The sequence below is a fragment of the Dunckerocampus dactyliophorus genome, chromosome 15, assembly GCF_027744805.1.
Source record: "Dunckerocampus dactyliophorus isolate RoL2022-P2 chromosome 15, RoL_Ddac_1.1, whole genome shotgun sequence".
NCBI classification, from domain to species: domain Eukaryota; kingdom Metazoa; phylum Chordata; class Actinopteri; order Syngnathiformes; family Syngnathidae; genus Dunckerocampus; species Dunckerocampus dactyliophorus.
In genome coordinates this window covers 6,039,618-6,062,027 of record NC_072833.1, presented here as the reverse complement: position 1 = coordinate 6,062,027, position 22,410 = coordinate 6,039,618, and the positions used below count along the sequence as shown (strand labels likewise).

General features: G+C 41.8%; 1 long non-coding RNA gene across 2 annotated transcripts; it reads left to right on the top strand.

Annotated features, from left to right (window-relative positions):
* The first annotated feature begins 905 nt into the window (after positions 1 to 905).
* LOC129168532 (uncharacterized) lies at positions 906 to 20,095 on the top strand. Of its 2 annotated transcripts, XR_008566272.1 has the most exons (5): positions 906 to 1,682; positions 1,787 to 1,862; positions 15,212 to 15,285; positions 19,141 to 19,275; positions 19,477 to 20,095. It is a non-coding gene; the product is annotated as an uncharacterized LOC129168532 (long non-coding RNA). The 2 variants fall into 2 exon arrangements; XR_008566271.1 differs by having other exon boundaries at positions 19,141 to 20,095.
* Positions 20,096 to 22,410: the final 2,315 nt, after the last annotated feature.

Below are 22,410 nucleotides of genomic sequence, written 5' to 3'. Positions count from 1 at the left end.
ATGTCAAAACCGACCAATGTTAAAGTAGCTGGATCTGATACTAAAATTACCTAAATGCAAATGGTGCATTGTCACATACCTCATATGTCCGCAAACACTCGTCAGCGCTCATGTAGAATGTTTAATGTAAAGAGGTACTTTTATGAAATATGAAGTGGGAAAATATTTACATTTGAAACACGTTCCTATGTATAGTTCTAAAAGGACGTAAAAACACTTCATAAGAGGCTATTAGCTGAGTCGTTTGTCATGTGCCTCAACCCGGAAGTATGGTGGCATTTATGGGACAAAAGTCATGGCACTCCTTACTTAAAGTCTTCATGTATGCTTGCCGTAATAGGATGTGAATTTTAACTGTAATGAATTGTTATATTCATCGTTAAATTCTTTTTAAAAAACAAAAAACCTACCTTTACACAGATAATTACTATGAAGTATATGATATTTCTATTATGTTTTGCAGTGGTAGGGAAATATACGGCATAAAAAGCATAATTACTGTATTAATATAAGTACCACGTGATCATGCGGTATGACTTGTGCATTGCAGCGTCATTAAAAGCGGTGAAGCATTCATAAAGGTCTCGTAAAAAATAATTTCGGCAAAGCTGCAAAGACATCAGTCAAAGCTCATCTCAGATGTGAATCAAGTGAGAAGAGGCCATTAATATTAGACGGATGGTGCATTAAGAGTCCATAAAATCATCCCGTATCAGAAAATGCCTGCACTCAAACCGTAAAACTAAAGTAACGTGACACCAAGATGCGGAATAAAGTAGAAATATGCAAGCATATGCTATATGGGAGAGATATACAGTAGTTTATTATTTTGGCAGATGGCCAGCCTGTTACTTTATTTTTCATGTTAGTAGTTAAACACAGGATTAATGTTTGCATGTCACATTATCACATGACAGATGATGTTCCCGAAGAGGTTAAAGGTCAACCGCTTCAAGATAATAAAGCTGTTTTGTGTTAATCGGAGGAAAGAAGGGGAGAAAAATGACCAAGCAGATATGAAGCGTCAGTAAAGTAATCATCATGACGTGAGACGCCGCGTCACAAAGCGCCATCAGTGTTTGAGCGACAGCTTAATGTGACACACACACCACACACGAGGGAGAGCAGCGGTGTGTGAGGGACAGGCGTGGCACGCGGCACAGCAGCGAGGAACCCGCGGGGCTGATCCCAGATCAAGAACGTGGAAGCTGGCTCGACGCCTCTGACACGTCGCCCCGTTCTCGCTGGCGTCGGCTGGCCTACTTTTGCCCCGCTTTGCCTGTCCATCAAATGACATTTTGTTTGGCTCATTTACGTACACGGTTGTGTATTTCTCTTTCATTCATGAGCCTTCGTCCCTGTTAAATAACATTCCTCTCTGTCGCTTGCCTTCACCTTTGACCTTTCCGCATAACACAAAATGAGGAAATTCGTATGAATCCCATTGAAATACTTGGAAATTAAGTGCTTTTACTTCTTTGACCTTTTCTAAATGTGTGTATTTAATTGGAATATAATTTGAGTTATATAATTGGAAGATATCACTATGGCATCATTATATTTCATGAAAACTGTCATTACTAGCAGTGCAGTCAAATTTAAACTCTCATTTAAGTCGCCAGATATGTCTGATAAAGTGCTAACTTTGCGAGTTGGAAAAACGAGCTCATCATGCATTAATTGTGAGTATTCCCATGCAGTGCAACTACAGCCACAATAATAAATACATTGTTAGTTCAGTAGCTCAAAAGCGAGCATTGCGAGTGTATTGTGTCCGTGTGTGCAGGTGCGCTTAGTGAAGTCGAAGCAGTGATGTAACAAGATACGAAGAAGTGATATGATGGCTCGTCAGCTGTCAGCAAGTAGGTGGGCCCATTAACACAAACTTTTCACAGCAAACTTGAAAACATGTTGTTGTGCTGTGTGGGCGCTTTAACGTCATACTCCATGAAATCTATACCTTTTTTTTGAGAGAGGGAGAGAAAAACCTGTAAAACTGTTCTCCTCTCTCCCCATCAACACCCTAATGCACACATGCAAATATTATGCTAATGCTATGTTAATTGGCGGCGTAGCTGCAAAGCAGCCCTGCTGTTCAAATGACTGGTGAGAAAATAGGTGGGGTCAGTCGCAAGCTGTAAAAGCGGCTCGAACACAAATAAACAAAACCCTCGGGGATTAGCGGAACAAGGGCCAGTGATAAACGGATGAGGAGAGAGACTGGGAATACAACGGGCTCCGAGCGAAAAAGGGGGGAGACAAGGGAATCGGCTCAGGGATATGGAAACATGAAGAGGCAGAGAGGGAGATGGGCGAGGAGGCTTTAGGAGGGAGGGATTAAAAGGGGACACGGGACGACGCACTGTAAGAAACAGGCCAGAGGTAAAACAAATAGCAGACTTTATAAGGAAGAGCAAGGGTAAATAAAAGGATAGAGGAATAACACATGCAAATGCCGTTGGGATTAGAATAAACAGTAAGGGGACAGAAACAGGGTGAGTCATAAGAATCAATCACAGTGTGTTCTCACCTCAAACTTACTAAACAGTTTCATTTACTGTATTGCCAGGACATCGCCTATATATAGTCTATATACTGTGCATAAACTAATGATAAAGGACGTAAATCTGTGGCAACAAGCCCTTTCCCAAAAGATAGCGTGCCAGCTAAATGATCAATTAAATAGCTTTTACTATGACCGTATTAGGAGAATTTATTGGAAATCATACAAAAGTTCACAGCTTGAGTTTTTTTCTAGCAACAGTTATAATGAATATAAACAAATATTTTAGGAACAGGACATATTATAACATAGGAAATATTCAAATTGATGTGTTTTAGGTTGAATAAAAAAAAGACATTACTAATCGATTGCAACAGGACTCTTCAGATGTTTCACCTCTCATCCAAGCAGGCTTCATCAGTTCATGCTCATGACTCGATAGGACAGCTCCAGTCTGAGGGCATGATGCAGGATCCAAGTAATTATCCTCGAAGGCTACATTCACACTGCAGGTCAATTCCGATTTTTTTTTTTTTTTTTTTTTTGCTCATATGTGACTTGTATCTGATTTTTTTTTTTTTTCATGTCAATGTGAACAGTCAATTCAGATTTTTTCAAACGCGACTCAGGCCTTGTTTGTATGGAGATATAAATCCGATATGTATCCGATCTACTGCAGTTTGAAGGGTCGGGTCTCATTTATTCGACCTATACATCATCCTCATCGAAAGGCGTGTTTTGCTGTGTGAGACTTGGTTAAAAGTACTCATGGATGTAGGCAAAGTTCTTGTCATCTGAAAGTTGTTTTGAAAAAGGGGTTTAAAAAGCAGCTTGCGTCAATGTCTCACCACACCTGGCTCCGACATCCACCCCCATGCTCCTCAGAACAGACGTCTCAGCAAGTTCTCCGTGAACTGCCGTCGCCAAAATTCTTGCCCTCGTTCTTCTTAATCTCCTACACGGAGTCGTTTCGTTAGAAAAACTTGACTCCCGTTGCACAAAATCCTTGAAATGACCACAAACGCGCCAAGGATAGCACGCAGACTGCTGCAATGCTGACTTCCGTAAACACAACATGTCACTCCCCGGATCCTTTGTGTTCACATCGACAAGTTGCATTTTTTTGGCAATGTGAACGAGCACGTAAAAAAAATCAGATTTTTACCAAAATTGAGCATTTTACCACGCAGTGTGAACGTAGCCTAAGGCAGACGCAACCTCCTCAACCTGAAATGTCTTCTAAGACAACCTGAGTTGCGAGTGATTCAACGCCCTGAGAATTAGGGGGGGTCGAAACCATTCCTATATTGCAGCCTTGGATATCGGCCGATGCCGATATATTGAGCCGATATCATACATACTTTTATCACTTATTTTGTAGTGTGGAATGTTAGAAAAGGCTTGATAAAATGATATTACTCAAACAGAAAAAAATAGTCAGGGACAGCAGCTATGAGGAAAAAGTGATCGGTTTACTTCTTTATGCATGTGGGGTTTAATATTACCTACACTGTAGTGGCAGCTAGGCATAATATAGCGAGGTTCGAGAAGCTCAATTCAGCGTTTAACTCACTACCTGTTCTGTTTATAACTAATGACTTTTTGCCATCCTGTGGGATTTTCCCGTGTGACGCTGCTTCAAAATGCCAGATGAGTTTTTGTTATATTAAACTTCTCCGATTCTGTGCCACCACGGGAAAGCTTTGACACTCACTTACTAGTTTAAGGGAAAATACTGCCACATACATGGCCGACATCACTTTTACTCCACGCTACTTTTTTAGCACCTTAACACACGCTGTTGTTGTGATCATGTGGGCTCTGTCCGGCTGCTGCTCGATAGACGTACCGGGGCAGAGTCTGGAATCTTGTATTCGAGTGCCAATATTGGCGATATTAGATGCAGTACTAGATTTTTTGCTGTTATTAATACACTCTTTGTAGGATTCTTTGTACTTAAAAATGTAATCCAACACGCTATGAATTCAAATATGATTTTGTATTCAGTGACTTTTCTACTAAAGACAGTGCATTGCTTTTTCTTTAAAGTCCTACTAAATTCTCATATGAACATTTCATGTGTTTCAATGTTTTGGACTTCAGCATTTTGCTGGTTTGCTGGTTTGTTACCTTCAAAATGATGTTTTGGTCAGGTCAAAATTCCAATGCAAGGGCACTTGATCAGCCATCACTTTTTTGGGTAACAAAATATGAAATTTCACCTTTTCTATGAAGAATTAGATCAGGGGTGTCCAAAGTGCGACCCAGGGGCCATTTACAGCCTGTGGCTGTTTTTTCATTGGCACTTCGGCACATTTTAAAAATACAATTAAACAAGAAAACTTAAAAAATAATATTACAAGAATGAGGACAAAATATTCCGAGAGTAAAGTCATAATATATTCTGAAATATAATAAAGTCATAAAACAGTAAAAAGCTGAAAAATGACAGGAAAAAGGGTATAATATGAGAAACAAACAAAACAAAGAAAAAGTTGCCTGCGATTTTTGGAAAATTAATTTATTATATTATGAGAATAAATAGTTGTAAAAATTTAAAAAATAGCAAAAAAGTGTAATATAAGGGGAAAAACTTCATACTAATAATATGCTTTGTCACAGAAAACACAAAGCTGAGATACAGGCTGCTTTTTTTCTTGAAATATAAGAAGCATTTTTGCCTGTCTACATGGGTTGGTTTAAAAAAATGTAAACGTGGCCCCTGCATCCTTTGAATTTCTCAGTATGCGACCCCTGTGGAAAAAGTTTGGACACCACTGAATTAGATCTTTTGTCAAGCGTAGACAGAAAAAGTTGGAAGATGAAGCCACTGTCTTATTTTTGTAATGCCGGGGTACAAATATAAGAGCCTTGAGTGTTGTGAGTTGCATAAATACTGCACTTTGTGATACTTCATGTTTAAAGGATTATAAAGGATACAAATACTGTATGAGCGCAAACCAAATACGAGCTGGTAAAGTCAGCTCAAGAGACTCTTGAAGTGTGTTTGCTACTCTCTGGACGACCCGCGTTGCAAGACATAATTGTTTGGAGTATTGAGAGTTGTGAAACATTAGCGTACCCTAAATAAATAAGGAACCCAGTGGGTTTTCTTGTGAATCTGTCAGGGGTTTTGCATGCTCCAGGCCTCGAGCACTTTCTGCTTGGTTTGGTGCGTGTGGTGTAATGTGTGAGCGCTCAGTGGGCCCTGGCAGGAGCTTTTTTGGAAGCCGTCAGTGTCCGCTCCATGCCAAGCAGCCACAAGATCCACCCCCTCCCCCTCGTCAAAAACAGCACCCGCTGGAGCCCCGGTGGCTGCCAGCTTCTTAGACAGCCCACTGCTGACCCCTTCAGGCCAGGAAGCTGTCGTCCAGCCAAGAAACCGACAAGTCCGGCGGGTCTTTTTCCCTTCCCCCACTAAGTCTCAAAGATTGTCTCCTTGTTGGCCTCTCACTCTGCCCCCCAGACGGAGAGGCTTGTAATTTTAATTCCATCGCCTCGTCGCTTCTTTTTGCTCCCAAGATTTAAAAGCCCATTTATTTGTCTCTCTTTGCTTTGGACGCTCCTTCGACGCCACAAAGAATTTCCCTGCGTGTGCGACACAGGCGCCAAAAGCCACAGCTGACAGCCATGTGTCCTGACAGTTGACTTTGAATCCCACAACTTGCTTTTTGTTTTCTGCTTTATTTTCATTTTCCAGCACCAAAAACTTGCCCCGTGGTTGTCAGCACACATTTGTCCTCTCATTGTGACCAAATAAGCACCAGCTGGCTCCGTCGTCCTCTTACCCCCGGGCTGGAATTGTTAGGACTTTTGCATTTGGGACAAAACCAGGACAATCCAGCTGTGTGTGTGTATGTATAAGTATGTATGTATGTATGTGTATCTGTGTATGTATGTATATATGTGTGTATACTATAAAACGGCCAGCCCAAGAAAAAGACAGAAAGAGTCATGATAGCTGAGGGATTGTCGATTTAAACTTCCAACAGCTGCTGTATCGTGAGGGTAAGAAGGATTTCCTGGATGGAGGTGTCCTAATGGCGTTAATGTGAATTCATAGACAACCATTAGCGCCCTGCACGAACCCGCTACTCCTTGCCAGGCCCCATCATAATGGCCTTGGCTGGCTCTGGCCGCTAGTCTGCATGTAGCGGATCTAGCATGGATTTATTTCGATGTTCCCAGGGATTACACCCTCGGTGAGCTGTGTATTATGAGTAGATTTAGCCCCATAACTCCTGAAGATAAGGAGGGGATTGGAGTGATTGTTTAAACGGCATATGTGTTCATCGTCATAGCCTCAACGCGTGTGTATAAGAGAGCAATTCAGGACAATACAATCCTCAATGTATTATTTGTCAATGACATTATACACAAAACATACTTTTACTGAATTTGAACGGCTGCTTTATGGATAGGACTTTTTGGATAGTGGCAAGTTATTGGTGGTATTAATCAAAATGGACCTTGCAACAATTTTGGTGTACTTTCTCACCCATCTGTTGAAAATAATTCATAAAAGAAGATTGGTTGCAAAGGAATGAAGTGAATCTTGCAGAAAAAAAGTTGGTAATACAGCAGAAACTCCTATTTTATGATATTTTTTTTAGATTTTTAAAAATAAAATCAGTGATCATTTTTTCATTGTGAAGTGAATTTATCAGTTCCAGAGTCAAAGTGGTTCCACCAAAAAAATCCTTTATTAAACGTGCAGATAATATTTTACGTGCATTTTTTGTCATACGTACAAAGTGTAAACACAGGCGACGAGGTTCTTCACATAAATACATCTGACAGGCCAGTGTACATTCCCACATACATTCTGGCTTACGTTGTAGAGCAGTGGTCGCCAACCCGTTGATCGTGAGCTACTCGTGGGACTTTGCCAGTCGATCGCGAGAACATTTTGACAACATTTTTATTATCATATCTGTGCCCTCACCTCCCGGAGCGCGACCAACGGGCACGTATTTTGTCCACTGAACACGCCCGTATGCCTCGCCACTATCCAGGCAGCAACCCGCGAGCCCCAGCAGGAGCCCAGTCCCCAAAACCCAGCCGGAAGTACACTAGTACACCGGCTTGCTTCCTGCACCGACTCGCCCCCACGCGCTTGCAAAAAGGTTGAGCGAGAGAGGGAGGGAGTGAAAGCGCTGCAGCGATGTGCTTGCGCACACAACAGTAATTAACAGTAATGCCTTTGCTAGCTCAAAGTTAGGGCACAAATATAACTCCATAGACGTGCAGCTCTAAAAAAAAATCTTCGAGCCACGACGACACCGCTCGTGAAGTGCTGACTATTGTAGCGTATTGACCAGCCCCGCTCTCCTCAATCTGCATCGCTCGGCCACTACACTGAGCCAACGAGCCAAATAGTTGTAGTTTGCTGATGAAGATGTGTACATATATTGTATACGTATATACAGTATATATGTGGTGTATATATATTGTATTGTAATGATTGTAATGTGTTCACTTTCTTATGTGGTGATGAGTTTGGTTTCTGGTTATATGGTTGTCGTCACATTTTTTGCACTTAGCGCGATTGGTAGGTTAGGTGTTATTGTAATATCTGACTAAATATACCTCAGAGAAAGATTTTGTCCTGTTAAAAATTATGAGTCGGAACCCAGTGTTATGGAGCGAGACGTCCACTGTCCCTCCGTGTCCCGGACATAAATTCGGCCATGTACAACTTTTACTGTATGACTTCTGCAGTTGTAGTCAGAGAACAGCGGGGCTAAGCCGCCCTCTGTTCTTTACATGAGGTTCTTTACAAGGCCCGGGAGAGCCCACTCTGACCACAAATGAACATGGGCTCATAAACACACGCAGAGCTAGACTTTGACACGTAACCCCAGCCAAAAAATATCAACTTCTGCGGGATAGCTTGACCTGAAATGCTGAACTGTGTCCCAGGGATGTGAAGCTTGGCCCTAATCTTAAAATGCTACTTTTAAGATACTTGGAAACTAAGGAGAAATCTGATTATTGGCTCCATTGCTGCTAGTTGTATGTGTGTGGATGTTGATGATATCGTGCAGCAACAATTGTAGATAAATGTGTTAGTGACTTTTGCTTTACAGCCTCTCGGGCAGGGCTATTTAACTAAATAATTCCAAGGGCCATATTTTTAGACAGCTGAGGCTGAGCTTCTTCTTTCACTATTATTCTTATTCAGTTTATACTGTCACAGTAAGGCCCTGCCATATCTTAAAGCCTTTACGTCACCAAATAGTAGTCATGAATTAAGTAATAGTTGTAAATTAAGATGAAGAGGCTCTGACTTTTATATAACAGGAGTGCTTTGCGGTTTTTAGGAACCTGCTGCAAAAATGTAAGCCAAAGATGCCATACTGTATATGACAGCAGCGCTGTGCTGTTTTTAAGGACCTACTGCGAAAATGCCAGCTAAGGTCTTCGATGTGACCTGAGTGTTTTGCTGTTTTTAAGGACTCTACTGCAAAATCACTAGTCAAAGATCCTGTATGACTGGAACACTGTTGTTTTTAATGCTCTGCTGCAAAATGCTAGTCAGAGACCTGACATGAGCGCTCTGCTGTGCTAACATAAATTGCTGAAAAAAATCCTACATATGACAGGAGTGCTGTGCTTCAAAACTGCAAGTAAAGCTTTTTTACATCATGTGAGTATTTTGCGGTTTCTACGCCAAAAACGCTAGTCAAAGATCCTCTATATCAGAGGTCCCCAACCACCGGACTTGGGGTTGTACTGGGCTGCAGGAAACTTTCAGGCACAATGATAAAAAAAACAAAAAACTTATAATAATATAAATCATTTGTAAATAACTACATTGAATTTTATGTAAATGCATATCAATTTTGTAAATATGGGTCATTATTTTATTTGAAAAATAATATATAGTTTTGGAAATCCAGTTTTTGTGTGTTTATGTTGTTTTGAGCTGTCCCACTTACTTTGATGGTCCTTGAATGCACCATAGTTGTGTGCTAACTTTCTCCCACGCTGCAAAGATAGACTATACTGTATTTTTCCTGTTTTTCTATTCCCTCATTTTGGGCCCTCATATTTGCTGCTACTATGTGTAAATGCAAAAAGGTAAGGTTTGATAACGTTATTGAATGGCAATGTGCATATTTGCTCAGTGCACAACCTCCAGTTAATTCATGCTAGCACACTACTTGTTACCACACACATCAAACAGTGACGTTCTAATCCACTCTCTGAAAGTCTGTCCTGATTTTGTGCTTTTAATTTGGTCTGCTGGAGGTTTGTGGCAACAGGAGCCGGTCTATGGGTCCAAAAAGATTGGGGACCACTGCTCTATAAGACTGGAACACTGCTGTTTTTAAGGCTCTTATGCAACGATGCTAGTCACAGATCTATACAACATGAGTGTTTTGCTGTTTTAACGTAGTCTACTGCAAAAATGCTTGTCAAAGATCATCTAAATAACAGGAACGCTTGATTTGAGTGTCAAATGATTTCATGCTCTACTGTAAAACGCGAGTCAAAGATATGACACGAGCGTTTTGCTGTTATCAGGAATCTCCTTTAAAAACATTTGTGAAAGATATTTTACATGACAGGATTTGCACTAAACTGGCCAGTCGAATTGAGCTGGTCTAGGGCGCACAGAAATTTGGGCTTGCTGTGATGTGGTGTGTTACAGTCCTCAGTTCAGCCATTTTAGTACAGTTTTGAAGGCAACTGCAGTTTGTAGCGCCCGTATGCTTTACAACATGAATTCAACATTTTATTAAAAGGCAGATTATGTGTTGACAGAGCACAGCAACACTTCTTAATAGCGGGATATTTCGCTTCCTCCTTTTCTTGCCAATCAATCAGTCGCGCCATGGAGCCTTTTCCCTTTTCTGCACCGTGCCAACTGTCACTTAACAGACAGAAGTATACCGTCTCCAAACTGTTCTGATAAATAAATATCACTGTGCCGGAGGACAGCTTTTTTTCTCTCCGTGAGCGTGTGAGAAAGTGTCACATTTGCGCATACAGTGACAGACAGACGTGATGTACCTGTGTCACACGTACCTAGAGATTATGTTCTTTTTTTTTTTTTTACACAAACTTTTAAACCATCATCTTCGTCTTGGAAATGTGCTTAATTTAAAAGCTAACATATCATGTGTCCATTTGATTTCATCCAGCATGCACGACGAATTTTGACCTTAATTGTCAAGTATTATGTTCATATCCAAGCCGTGTGTCTCTTTAATGTGACCTCTGAGGTCGTCCAATGTAATTGCATGTGTTCCCTCCGCACACAGCTGTAGGGGAGGGACCGAAGACCACACAGGAATAAACAAACCTCAGAAGGGAGGGAAGGAAAGGAAGAAAGGAGGAAGAGAAGAGACGGATGCGTGTTGACAGTTGCTATGTCCGCAAATCTTTGGGTCATTAGGAAAGCGATACCCCCTCTACCCTTAGCCCTCAGTTGGGATTTAGGGGAGGTTGGAGCAACACCAGGACGCATCAGGTTGTCAACTTGAACCCCTTTGGGAATGGCAAGAGACGGAAAAAGTAGCCCGGAGTTCCACTGAGATGATTAAACATTACATTCTTGGCACATACATCCTAAAGTGTCTTTTAGAAACAAACTTGGTAATGCAATCTGGGGGACAAGCTGTAAGTGTTGTGTGTTAGGACAACTGCTCGTCTTGTGCGAATATCGGCTGTCGCTGCTCAAGTGACAGTTTTAGTTGTGTGTGTATAACACAAACAGTATATCATAACCTTTTCAGCAAGCATTTTTATTACAGTATGTCTTCTCAAGGGCACAGCACTATTGTAAGTAAGCTTGGATATAACTTAGAGTAGTCAGTGTAGCAGGAAAGATTTACTGTCCCCTGAAAATAAAACACATTATTGTCTAAATACCTGGCAACACAAGTGAGTAGCAAGATCATTGTGTCTCGTGTCATGATCTTGGGCTGCATGAGTGCTGAAGAATTCCAAAAATATGCATGTTAAGTTAAGTTAAGTTAATTGGAGATTCTAAACTATCCATAGGTATGAATGTGAATGTGAGTGTGAATGGTTGTTGTCTGTATGTGGGTGTACCCCCCGCTTCTCCCTCAAAGTCAGCTGGGATAGGTCCAGCATACCCCCGTGACCCTAGTGAGGATAAGCGGCATAAAAGATGGATGGATGTTGTGTTTGAGCACCATTGTTATCTATATTGCTGTATTCCTCTTGGCCATGTTACTGGAATATTCTTCCACTCCTCCATGATGACATCACAGGCAGAGCTGGTGGATGTTAGACACTTTGTGCTCCTCCACCTTCCTTCTTTCCTTCCACTTGAGGAGGCCCCACAGATGCTCAATTGGGTTCAGGTTAGGAGCAGACATACTTGGCCGTACCATCACCTTCACCTTCCTCAGCAAAGCACTTTTTATAGGAGGTGCGTTTGACCTTTTTATCATGATGGAAAACTGCCCACGGGAGGGGGTCATGCTCTGCTTCAGTATGTCACAGTACATGTCAGATTTCATTTCCCTAAATGAACCACAGCTTCCCAGTGCTGGCAGCACTCATGCAGCCCCAGACCGTGACACCACTACCACCATGCTTGTGTTGCCAATAGTAATGTGTTGACTCGTTTTCAGTGGATAATAAATCTATACTGCTGTACACCGGCACTGTTTCTTGTAGTGTTGTCCCTTGAGAAGATACACTGTAACAAAAATGGTTGCTGAAATGCGAGGGGTGTAGTCATACTGTATAGTAGGAGCAAGGTGTGTGCGCGCCACCAGTTTTTGTCTGTGAAAGGAAAGAAAACATAAAAAGAATGTGTTTTGAATGTGTCCCTGTTTTTAAACGCTGCTTGTTTCCTACCCGCTGCAAATCTCGGCGGCGCTGGTGCTGACATTTGGGAGCAATTTTGAAGTGCGCCCGCAAAGGTTGTCAAGGGATTAATCTCATCTCACGCTGGGGCGAAGGAAGCAAAAAAAAAAAGGCTTCCTCCAAGAATTAAACACAATTTACCCATCAAGACAAGTCTTTCAGGATGGGAGACAAGCATAAATAATATCTCCTCGGTCCAGATTTGCTAATTTACAAGCTTAGCATCTCCAAATGTTATTAACGGGAATGACGAGGTTAGCAGAAGGCGCTGTAGGGAATGATTTGTTATCCAGGCAAGCAGCAGCCGGGAAAGAAAGAGCACATGTTGGAGCGCTCAGATAGAAAGAGCGACATACCTGACACCCACTGCCTCACCCCCCCATTCCCGTCTATTCCCACAATGCAACACCCGGGACTATGCTCACCTCGGGCTGGCAGATCCCGAACTTGGCATCACCCTCGCTAATGTTCTTTTCCCTTCCGTCTCATTCTCATTTTTCCCCCTCCCCTCCGCTTCTTTCCGCACTCTCCCACTTGCTCTCGAGGCTTCAAACATCAAATGGAACATTTGGGAATCTTGGCAAAGTCAGCTTGTTCAGATATTCAGTCAAAGTGAATGGAGATGTCTATGGCTCTTCCAAAAATGTGTTTGTCACTTCTAAAGATCTATATCGCCGTCTTTGCTCGGTCACCGTCCATGGCGAGACGCCTTCAATCTCCCGCCAAGTCACTCTGAATGTTTTTTTTCTCTTTTTCCATGATTAAAACTTTTGTAAATAACAAGTTGCCTCCTGAATTTGGAATGCTGCACCTTTTTTTCATAGCTGACAAGGCGCTAACACCCTCGATGTGACGCCTTTGTGCACACGTGTGTGTGTGTGGGCGTGCGTGCATGAATGTGTGTGTTCCCAGGGAGAATATTTTTGATCTGCGCTGGCTGTTTATCTTGCCGGAACAGGAGTCTCCCGTCATTGCAGCCCTTTTCTGATCCTGACAGATGAGTTCAACCTGCAGCCCGCAGCCACCGAGAGGCGAGAGAAGAGATGCAAGGGGGGGGGGCGGTTGCTTGGTTGGCGTGCGTTTGTGTGTAAGAGAATGAAACACATGGATACAGGAAACAGAAATAGTGGGGGGAAAGTAAACGAAAGAAAGACAGAATTGAGAAGAGTGGAGGAGAACAGAGAGGCTGCTTAGCCTCACCTGCCAGTCTGTGTTAGCGGGGATGAGCCAGTTTTCCTGCTTCTGGAAGCTTAGTGTCAAAGGTGGGACTGCAGGGCTCTGTCTGACACGTGTGTGTGTGCATGTGTGTGTGGGCGTGTGTCTCCGTGCCCAGTAGGGGTTCCCCTGCACGTTCCCACTTCTTCTCGCCTCGCCACTGATCACCTCCTTCTGTTGCCATCACTCCATGGGGACATGACTTGCATCTCCTCAACAAACTAACAGAAAAGACATCAGAATCATCGATGATACAGTACATTTATTAAGTTTTTTTTTAATAATACAAATTGTAGTTATTTTTTTGGTTTGTTTCAATTGCTCTTGAGTGTTTAAAGTAGTTTTTTAATCTATTGCATGCCAAATAAACAGGTTCTGCAATATTCTAGTTTACCCCCAATTGGAATAAAGTACACCAACCTCAGAAATGCAGTGTTCATGCAAAGACGTGTGGAAATGTCACAGGAGGAAAAAAAAGCATTAATGCAGGGGTGTCCAAAGTGTGGACCGAGGGTGTTTGTGGGTCACGGCTGTTTTTGCACATTTTAAGACTACAATTTTCCAAGAAAACTAAAAAAAAAAAAAAACTAACAACAAAAATGAATGTGGAATATCTTTTTGTTTTCAAAGTGTCTTTAATATAGAATTCAGGAAGAATTTCAAATTAACATGATCAATATTACACGTATGTATGCTTGTGTCAGCGTAGGAGGTTTTTGCAACATGCGTGTGCATCTACAGGGGGGAGGACAAACACAGAGGGGTGGGGTCACTAGGATTTCCACCAGTCTATTGAACTGGCGTAATTGGGAGCGCGACCAACACACACACTGTATATCAGACCAACTGCTATTGGCGCTATCCCTTGTCCACCTAAACATGCACTCTTTCATCTCGCTCCCCCATCCGTTTACATTCGTCATCCTCACCTCCTGAACCTTCCATTCACATGTTGCCTCTAAATGGGATGGAAACTCATTCTTTTCACTGCCGGATATCTTTGCTAAGACTCATCTGAGAATGTGCAAGGGGTGCACCTTTTGCCCCAACTCGCCCTGCAACCAAGATGTGAAAAAAAACAGCAGGTCTTTATACAAACTGGATAGGAAATTTCTCCCACACAGCGAGGCGATGGAAAACCTTGACTCGAGCACCTTGCTGTTGTATCCGCTCGCTGTTAAATGCGGAATAATTTTATTTTCAAATAGTCCAAATTGTCTGAAAGGCACCCACCACAAGGTGTTTGTTTGCTTATCCGCATGCTGTTATTTGATGACAGCGCTTGCGTCTTGAAAAAGTGGTGATAATGCTTTAAGGTCCGCGCAGACTCGACCTTTCACCGAGGTCATGATGCTTCCTACTGAAGTCTTGTTGCTTTATATTTTCGCCCACCTATTTACTTTCAGTTCATCTGTTGCAAAAACACCCATCTTTGTTGTTGTGATGTTTTTCTGCCTCTTCTTCTCTTTCTACTTTCATTTTGAATAAGGCGAAGGGCACCTCATATCCAGTGCATGACGCTGTAATGGAAAAAATTATATTTAATACTATGTAGTGATTCAATATACATCAATAATGTCTCATTACTTTTTTAAAATGCTAGTTTTTGGAGTAATTTCCTTAATATATGCCTTTATCTGACAGGTCTTCCTGTCCTTTCTCAAATATATGAGTCAGCAGAGTCAAAATCAACGTGGAAGCATCACATAACGGAGTCGGTGAGTACATTTTTCAAATGATGTGCAGAAATCAACATGTTTCAGTGCTTGACCAGCTTTGTGTGTATCCAGTAGATTGGTGGGAAAAAAACAGTTAAAACAGACTGTTCATGTAACTGCTGGATGGATGGATAGTACAGTCGTCCTTCGTTTATCACGTTTAATTGATTCCAGGCCCGAAAATGTAGAGAGAAAATACAAAAAAAAAATACAGGGAGGAAAGAAGGTGTTGATCCACACCGGCAACAACTTGTTTTCTTTTCCAATGTTTTGTAATCTTTGTTTCGTTAACACCGTTACCCCTCTTAGCTTCCTCGATTTTTTTCTTTTTTCTCCAGGATTGAACTGATCATTGATCCAGTATATCCTGGGGAGATCGGCCACGTGTACACCACTTTCGTACTTTGCTACTCGTTCATTCTTGAATTGATTCTCAGCTTGTATTTCAAAGTGCTGGTACTTGCAACTTTCTTTGGCCCCATGGTGGGTTATTTGGCAGTCACACTCAATAAAAAAAAGTACGTAGACCGAGTCACCAATCCATGGGATGCTTTGTTTTGGATTATACAAAATGATACACGGGCAAATTTACTGTTTGGCAGTGTTTGGCCATATGAACCGAGGTGGTGTATGAAAAATGGGACAAAATTTTTGTCGAAAACCGAATTGTATGAAAAGGGGGCGTGCCAAAGCCAAGGTTTGACTGTACATGCGAAAAAGTGTTTGCCCCCTTCCTGATTTCTTATTTTTTGCATGTTTGTCACACTTAAATGTTTCAGATCATCAAACTAATTTAAATATTAGTCAATGACAACACAACTGAACACAAAATGCAGTTTTTAAAAGAAACTTTTTATTATTAAGGGGGAAAAAAATCCAAACCTACATGGCCCTGTGTGAAAATGTGATTGCGCCCCTGGCCCCCCAGCTCGAAAATCAGCACACGCGTGCCCTAGACCGGCTGTAGGAGCCCGTACGACCGGTTGTGTAGGCTTAAGGGAAGTTGTGTTTTTTTTCAACTTATAGCTGCCATTGTCTTCTCTAGACAGCAAACTACTTAGGACTGAAACAAGAGTTCTTCTACATCTAGTCTTATCGATTCTTTGATTATGATCCCGAATACGAATCCTACCACGAGGCATTATATGGAACCAATGGAACACATGCATTAAAATCCTCACTGCACTTTTGAAAGGACTTTTAATGAGATGCATAAAACAACTTGAAAGTTGCAGGGGGGGGGGGGGGGGGGGGGTTGCAATGCGAAAGCGGGGGACGAGGATGGAAGCGGCGCAGCTCGCCACCAAGCTGACAGCGAGCAGGCTTGACATTTGGCCTCTCGTAATTAGGGAAGTGCCAGATTCCGTCGTGCTAAATCTCCGCTCGGAATCATTATTCTCGACGGTGTTGACTCCGCTGCATCCCACCCGCTTAAGCCCTTCTCAGCGAGCACCCACCCTCTTCTCTCCATCCCACCACCATGACCACCCCACCACCACACCCCACCACACCCCCACACTCTTGTCCGTAAATATTGCAGCCAAAATTACATTACAGTTTTGAGCTTGCCTCCCCCTTAATTGCTTGCCCTCCAAACACAATCTGCTTTGGCAATACATAAGATGCTATGGGAGTTTGCAGCGACAGTGAGTTGGCAGCAAGGGAGCTGTGCGGCGGTCTGGGAGAAAAGGGGGGGAAAAAAAAAAAGAGTGTGTGTGTGTGGGGGGGGGGTGCGCTAAGACGAGGAGATAAAGTGTGGAGAGGAGGTGATCACACGCAGACAAGCTGGGGAGCAGCAGACAGATGCCACCAGTGCATGGCTGTCATCCATGGAGGGAGGGGGTTGACGGAAGCTAGGGAACAAATTTCAAATTATTGTTGCAAATACACTGAAAGATATCTTAAAACACAGGAAGGTTTCTAGAGAGCGAGATCATCTTTCAGGTTCAACACTAGTAACCTTTGACCTTACAACTGCTGTTTTTTAAATTTCCACATTCTGTCAGTGTAATGGCCAGGCGTCCCAATACTTATTTTCACATACCTGTACATAAAGCTACTCTTCAGCTGAATGCATGATCATCCACACGGCATTGTTATTACAGCTCTAAAATGTGTTATTTTGAAATATTGTTATTGAAAAGAGAAAAAAGTCAAGTCAAAACAGCCATTTTAAACCATGTCATGCATGTTCTCCCCGCGTGTGCGTGGGTTTTCTCCGGGTACTCCGGTTTTGTTAGGGTAGGTTACTTGGCGACTCTAAATTGTCCATAGGTAGGAATGTGAGAGTGATGGGTTGTTTGTCTATATGTGCCCTGCGATTGCCTGGCGACCAGTCCAGGGTGTACCCCGCCTCTCGCCCAAAGTCAGCTGGGATTGGCTCCAGCATACCCGTGATACCCGGATAAGCGGCATAGAAGATGGATGGATGGAATATAACACGATGAAAGTGGAGCATATAGTATGTATTTAAAAGAAATAACCCAAAATAACTAAATTCTTTTAAAGTAAATAATAAATAAAATGTTTAAGAAAACTTTTTTGGATCATGTGATTGCTGTTAGCAACTGAGAAGTTGTTAAGTGGTTGTTGCTAGTTGTTCAGTGGAGAATAAACGGTTTGTACCACTTATCCTCGACTCCTGTCCGAAGGTGTGAATCACGACCCACAACGGCGACAACAGCGCGGCCGTACCGGAGCCGCTCAATGCTAACGAGGCAGCGAACGACTTTTGGCAACACATCGAAGCCCAGTTCCAACTGTAAGGAATAACACAAGACATGACATATTGAGTATTTCCACCTAGTAGCTGCGCTGGACCACCATTCTCTCACATAGCGTACAAACGGTATGACGCACAATTTTAGTGGTTCTAAAACAGTGACTTTTTTATACCATGGTATACCTTGAAACCGGTAAAGGGCCCATGCCTACGGTGAACACTCGGGCAACCTTGGCGTACGACATCCTGAAGATGGTAAAGTTACGCCTTCAAAATTGAAGAATGCCTGTAAAATAACACAGTTACAAAACAAAAGCAACCCCCGCAAGTCAATGACTTCATGTTCTGTTGTTAAATAAGGTTTAAAAATATTAGATAATGTCGCATATTTCCTATGACAAAAACCAAAGAGCTTTGTCTTACCTGTCCATACGCAACATGTTTGCGTCATTAATTTTGGGTCAAGGCCAATTATGCAAATTAGACGATGACATCACATATCTCAAAAGTAGCTAAATAGGACAAAAAGTACAGTATGTGGTTTGGAGATGCAACATTATGTATACAGTGGAACCTCGGTTAGTATCCACCACGGTTAGCGTGTTTTCCCGTTAACATTGATAATTTACGCCACATATTTCTCCGTTTGCGTGTATTCTCATGTTAGCGTACAATATGGTGCCCGTCTTATCGTGTTATTGATACACTGTGTGAGTCCAACTCTGTTCTTAATCGGGGGGGTTTTTAACCACAAAATGTCCTTCCATGTTAGCATCCAATTAGCTAGTTAACAAAATGGCAACCGGAAGCCAAAGTCAGCTATGTTACAGTACATCACCCATATATGATGTCATCAACTGTTAACTCAAAAATGTTAAACGCACTTGTATAGTTTTACATTTGTAGTTTTATATGCATGAAACAATTGTGAATGCATGTAAATGATAAATGAAAGGGATAAATGAACATTTAAGGTTACTTTTACTTTCACTGAAGACATGACTGTTCTCAAAGACACCATGTGGCAGCAACATCAACCACCTCCATCTTCCTGTTTTGCCTGTTATTTGTCTGTTATTTCTTGAATTCAATAGTGTTTCTCACCTTCTTTGTCAAAATGCTTGAACTTGCAGCTTTCTTTGGGTTATTGAGGTGTTTGTGCACATAATCTGCTCCCTGGAAGTCCTGCTTTGGCTCCACCAATGTACTCGATCTCACATCCAAAGTGTCCTCTGCAAGTTTCACGAGTGGAATGTTCTCCTAAAAAGGTAGTAAAATATTTTTTTGTCTAAATGAAGGTGATTTTATGGTTCCTTTTTTCATATTGTATAGCCAATAGCAGGGGTGCAGCCAGGATTTTATTTTGTTTTTAATTTTTTTGTGCCCCCTTTAACAGTGTCAAAGCGCTTTGAGTGCCTTGGAGGTGGAAAGCGCTATACAAGTAAATGACCATTTACCATTTTTATCAGTCCATGTGACTGGTATAGGTATCGGCCAATTTCACTCATAGATGATCGGCATCGGAACCGGCAGCATAAAACCCTGATCAGAGCATCCCTACTATAAAAACGTGTTTTGTGTTAACATTTTTGACTTTCTGGAACAGATTAATTGGGTTTACGTTGTTTCTTATGGGAAAAAGTGATTCGGTTACAGTACATTTCAGTTAGAGTCCGACCTCCTGGATCAAATTAATGACGCTAACCAAGGTTCAACTGTATTATGTGTATATAGCATTGTGCTGGTGTACCTGATGTTGTGTCTCTTTCTTTATATGTGCAGAATATGTGTATGTGTAATGTATTTCGGACATTTTTCTTTTCTTTTCTTTTTTTTTTTTTTACTAATTAGTCCTAAAAAGCATGGATATTCAAATGTGTCAGCTGCATAGCCGCTCACTCTGTCAGTGCCAGGTGCTGTGAATCTCTAATGTGAGAGTTAACACGTTGGTAATGTACACAGCAGTCACAAAACTAATGCTTCCAGTGAGCTCTGAGTAAGTTTATGCATCTATAGTTTAACGCTACATACAGTATATGCTTAAACAAAACTTGGCTTGTGTAATATAACTTGTAGCCAATTTTAATTCACTTCGTCCTGCGTAATGTATAATAATTATAATCCCTCTGGATATGTTGGATGTGGATTTTCTAATATGTAAGTAGATGAAAGCACAATTCCATTATATTTGGCCAAATGACACATATTAGTATGTGTTTGCGCAATAAAAACGGAGCATTATTATTTTTGTCAAGGCAGATACAGTTTTTGTTGTATTTGTATGCACGTTCTAACAGTCAATTAAACCAAAACAATGGAAGTTAATGAACTTTTTGCTGCAGTTGCACAGTCATATTGTCTATATTGTGTATAATGTGCTGTTTGCATGTATTATGGAGCAGCCGTCATCATCCCTTCAACTGATGCTGTCAGCGTCTTGCAGAAAACAGTTTTAAGCCGTTGCAGTCAATCATTCGGGATCAGAATGGAGGAAGAAACTAAAACCACCCAGCATGCACCATCAACTTGTTCTTGACAAAAAAAAAAGCATTCCCACAAGCTCCTTGTAGAGTGTGTTGGAGACAAAGTTGTGTGTCTTGCCGAGCAAGCCCATCACAAAGCGTCAGTTAATCTGGGAGATGGCGAAGAGAGGGGGACGTGGCTCTGACAGGGGCTCGCTTTCCGCCGTAAGCCTGCCATTAACGCTAATCCGTACGGGTGACGAGCAGGGGAGGGGCAGCAGTGGCGAGACGAGGTTGCCTGTAAATATCAATAACAAATAGGACCCTCATCCAGCCCATTCTGGCCCCCATATTCTTTATCCTTTATCTTGCAGGGGGGGATTGGACTCATGGAAGTTAATCTCTGTAGCCGTTATGACAGTCAATTAGCAGAGAAGAATGTAGTTGAACTGCTTAAAAGTAAACGTGCAGGGTTTCATGTGTGAGTGGTGATGAGGGAAAGAGGGAGGGGGTTGTGTATGTGTGTGTGTGTGTGTGTGTGTGTGTGTGTGTGAGTGAAGAGATGTTCTATAATGACAACTATCTCTCTGTCGGCTCCCCTGGAGAGCAGATGGGACATGAGCCTGCCAATGAGACAAGAAGAAAGAGTGGTGTGTGTGTGTGTGCGTCAGTCATGCATATGCACACACACATGCATAAGTGAGTGTGTGTGTACGTGCCTCTTTTCCGTGCATGCAGCAGCTTCCACATTTGGACAGTCTGATGAGTTGACAGCAGTACATTTTGTATGTGACGCCTATATGGACATGAGTCATGATGCTTATTAACTTAGATGCTAAACCACAGTGTAGCTTGTTTTATACACAGTATCTAAAAAGTTTCCACCAAATTATTGGCCGTCTTTTCGCTCTATTTGGTTTAAGTGAACTTTTCTTCTCACTTTTACTATGATCAATAAGTGCCAGAGTGAATGATCAAAAAGCAACAGATGGATCATTTTGGTGTGTGTTGCTCTCACTACTTAGCAGATAAAACAGCAGTGCCAATTCCAAGGAAAGTTTTTCTTCTCCAAATTTCTGCGACCATACCAAAGAAATATTGTGTTTATAGCTGTGCATGTATTCATCAACTAATTGTAAGGAAGAAATACAGTATTACGTGAACTGGAAAATGCAAAGAAAGTTGTTTAAAAAAAAAAAAATTTAAAGGGAAAAACCCGACTTCTTTTTAGGCTATACTTTGCCACAAATACTCAATACTTTTGCCATACTTTTAAAAATAGTAGAGGTTTAGGGTATATCATATTCATAATAATGTGTGTTTTTTGTTATTTCTAAATATTATTATCTATTTATCTAGTATTAATTAAAATTAAATTAAGAAATAAGGAATTAGGGGTTTAAGGCACATCATGTACATAATAATGTTTTTTTTCTGAATATAATTTTTTCGCTAGGATTAATTTAATTTAATTTAATTAATTAAAATAATAAAATAAAAACAGAGGTTAGGGCTGCTATCAGGCTGAAGAAGGAGTCTTACTGAGCAAGGAGGGCTTGTGGGACTCGTGAAGCAGCTGAGAGGTACTGGCAGGCCAAGCGGCACGTGGCTTCGACGGTGGTCGAGGGAAAACCTCGGGTGTGGGAGAATTCGGTGATGCCATGGAGCACAATTTTCGGTCGGCCTCGAAGAGGCTCAGCAAATCATCCGACGCCTCAGAAAGGGGAAGCAGTGCCCGGTCCACACTGTTTACAGTGGGGGCGAAGGCCTGCTGACCTTAATTGTAGTCAGGCAGTGGAAGGAATGACATACCTTCTGGAGAGGAAACGAGAGGACACCAATGCAGACGCAAGGGTACTGGAGGGTGTACAGGAATTTGCGACATGCAGTTTGTGGACTTGGAAAAGACATTTGACAGTGTCCCTCGCAGCGTCCTATGGG